This window comes from Phyllobates terribilis, unplaced genomic scaffold (genome assembly GCF_046119375.1).
Source record: "Phyllobates terribilis strain yellow unplaced genomic scaffold, ASM4611937v1 Scaffold_5__5_contigs__length_657084704, whole genome shotgun sequence".
NCBI lineage: Eukaryota > Metazoa > Chordata > Amphibia > Anura > Dendrobatidae > Phyllobates > Phyllobates terribilis.
In genome coordinates this window covers 120,770,034-120,773,665 of record NW_027362765.1, presented here as the reverse complement: position 1 = coordinate 120,773,665, position 3,632 = coordinate 120,770,034, and the positions used below count along the sequence as shown (strand labels likewise).

Here is a 3,632-nt window from a genome sequence, read left to right as displayed (position 1 = left end):
GCACATGCGTTGGCGGGGAGGTAGAGTAAGCCACGTCACAGGGCCCTGTGACGTGCAGGGGAGGGTGAGAATATGGTAAATTACCACAGAGGCAGCGATTTAGAGGAATAGTAAGCAGATAGGAGGGGTTTGCTTGGCGTCCCCTGGACGCCAAGCCTCTGGAAAGCAGACTTTATAAAACCAGATTTCTCTGCAATCAGACCTCTGCTATGGGCCATACAGGTAAGTATGGATTTACTTTTCTATACCCTGTATGCCCATAGTAGAGGTCTGATATCGCTCAAGGGGGGGGGCGGGACACATTCCCTTTAACAATCGCCCTATAGTGTTTTTACAGCAGCTTTAATAGGGATGACTTCTAATGAACCCAGGGGCGCAACGACCACAGTCGCAGCGGGTTAGGGGCCCTCCAACGCCAAACGTGCGTGACAATACATGCTGACGGCCAATCAGAGGCCAGCAGCTGACGTTAGTGTGCACATGACAGGGCACTTGGCAGTGATGTCATGCACTCCAGTCATATGCTGAAGTCAGCTGCCAGCTTCAGCAGAGGACGCGTTGAGCGGGGCAGCGAAGGGAGGGTGTGTATTTAAAAAAAAAAATAAAATCTGTGGTCATATTAGTACATGAATGACTATGGGGTGCATTATACTTTATGGATCACTATGGGTTATATTTTATGGATAACTATGGGGGTGCATTATACTTTATGGATGACTATGGGGTGCATTATATTTTATGGATGACTATGGGGGTGCTTTATACTTTATGGATGACTGTGGTGCATTATACTTTATGGATGACTTTGGGTGGTGCAATATACTTTATGGATAACTATGGGCTGTGTATTATACGTTATGGATGACTATGGGCTGTGCATTATACTACTTGGATGATTATGGGCTGTGCATTATACTTCTTCTATGGAGCCCCATGACTTCTATGTACGCCCCTGGTGAGTATAATGGTTTTATTTTCTTTTATACATTAAAGAACAGCGGAAGAATGGGGGACATATACCAAAATAGGGGATATATAACAGGATAAGTGACATATACCAGAATGGGCGATATATTTACCAGGATGAGGGACATATATATCAAGATGGAGGGCATATATATATATATATATATATATATGTATATATATATATATATATATATATATATATATATATACAGTACAGACCAAAAGTTTGGACACACCTTCTTATTTAAAGATTTTTCTGTATTTTCATGTCTATGACTACCTCTTGAAGCTCATCAAGAGAATGCCAAGAGTGTGCAAAGCAGTAATCAAAGCAAAAGGTGGCTACTTTGAAGAACCTAGAATATAAGACATATTTTCAGTTGTTTCACACTTTTTTGTTAAGTATATAATTCCACATGTGTTAATTCATAGTTTTGATGCCTTCAGTGTGAATGTACAATTTTCATAGTCATGAAAATACAGAGAAATCTTTAAATGAGAAGGTGTGTCCAAACTTTTGGTCTGTACTGTATATATATATATATATATATATATATATATATATATATATATATAGGCTAATCCTAACCTCAAGCCTGGACAAACCCTTTAAGCTTTTGTGCTAAAAAAAACCCCACCCTATTTTTCATTACAAGTCATGATAGCAAAAAGAAAATAAATTTGCCTAATTATGCTCATTTGATGTAAACCCCTACAATAAATGGATTACATGTTTTTAACTGTTCATGGATCTAAACATTGTTTTTTTTTATTTGCAGAAACAGGCGTGGTCTCAGAAGTTACAATATATTTGTTTTGTGTTGAAACAGTGTTGCTTTCATAAATTCAATTATCTTTTCTTTAAAGATAAGATTACAAGATTAATTATATGTCTTGTATACTCATGTATGTATGAAAATATGAATTTACAAATGAGGAAAAAAACATATTCCCTGACCGGGAATCGAACCCGGGCCGCGGCGGTGAGAGCGCCGAATCCTAACCACTAGACCACCAGGGAAGTTGCTATATAGTTGTTGGTTACATGTTGAAGTGTTCTACCACCGCCCCCTGCTGGCTCTAAAAATAATTAATTTAATATATTCAAGACAAAAACTAGACTGTACTAAATTAATTTTAAACACAAATAGAACAGTGTATAGAGTAGAACATCTACATATCTTGTGATAACATCTGCCGTTGTGTTTTGTAGAATAATGATTTAGCCTTGTTCTAAATCCACACCCACACTAGCTAGCCCCAAAGAGAGGTGTAACTATAGAGCAAGCCTATACTTAACCCATTGAGTTCCTGAATTGTAGCTAGAATTCAAATTGATAAGGATGTTCAATTCACTGACAGCAGGACTAAATATAACACCTGGCTTTATGACTCACTACATGGACACAATTCGCACCTCCAGATAATTAAACATTCCCAAGGCCTCTCATTTTGCAACAAAAAATAATAATTTGCTCTCCCTAACTTATCTGTAGGAGGCATCACAACTTACACCTCATGAACAAATGTGTTATTGATACATCTCTCAAATGCTGTGCCTTTTGTCTTATGATTTCATTTGTAATCTTGCCTGAAGAAGGAGCCTCTGTGCTCTGAAAGCTTGCATATATATATATTTTCTGGTTAGCCAATAAAGGTATCACCCTAAGAATACTTTTGTCATTTTTGGCATACAAGTATTTACATCGATTTTTCTGGCTAACACGGTACCACAATATAACTTCGTATTGTACATCATGAGCTGTAGCTAGAATGCCAATTTTCACATTTTCTAATGTGTATGTTTTTCTACTTTAGGGTTATATATAGTTTCATTATTTTGAATGTGAAGCCTATTATTATTATGGTTATTTATATTTATACATATATACAGGATGGTCCAAAAGTAGGTGGACAAAAAGTGTAATAAGGTTATGAAGGGGGAGATTTATCAAACAAAATCCAGTAATTTTAGATAACATTATGTGGAGTGATGAAGCTTCTTTCAAATTATCCGGCCATATTAACAGACATAATTGTATTTACTGGTATAATGAGAACATGCATTTAACATTAGAGCAACAACTAAACGAGCCTGGTGTCAATGTTTGGGGTGGTATTTCAAGTTTTGGTGTTTTAGGCCCAATATTTTTTTGATGGAATAGTCACAGGAGATAAGTATCTCAAAATTCTAATGAACCAAGTTGTTCCTCAGTTACAGCAACAGCCTAATTCAAATGACCTTTATTTCCAACAAGATGGGGCCCCTCCACATTATTCAAGAGTAGTCCGCGAGTATCTTAATGAAACATTTCCTAATAAATGGATTGGCCGAAGAGGCCCACTTGATTGGCCGGCACGATCACCAGACTTGACCCCAATGGATTTTTTCTTTTGGGGAGTACTCAAGGACATAGTTTATAGTCGAAAACCAAAAAGTGTCAGTGATTTGAAAAATTACATAAGAGATGCATTTCAAGAAATTAATACCCAAAGAGACTTGTGCAAAAAAGTTTGTCGAAGCGTAAGAGGCAGACTTCAAAGCTGTGCAAATTGTAATGGAAAACAGTTTGAGCACCTGCGTTGATAAAATTGAAGGGCTTTTGTATTATTGTTAAGAATAAAATTTAATTATCAATGTTATGCTTGTGTTAGTAAATATA

At 36.8% G+C, this 3,632-nt stretch overlaps 1 non-coding gene across 1 annotated transcript; it reads right to left on the bottom strand.

The window, feature by feature from the left end:
- Positions 1–1,918: 1,918 nt before the first annotated feature.
- On the bottom strand, positions 1,919–1,990 carry TRNAE-CUC (transfer RNA glutamic acid (anticodon CUC)). Its single transcript has one exon. It is a non-coding gene; the product is annotated as a tRNA-Glu (tRNA).
- Between the last annotated feature and the right edge of the window lie 1,642 nt (positions 1,991–3,632).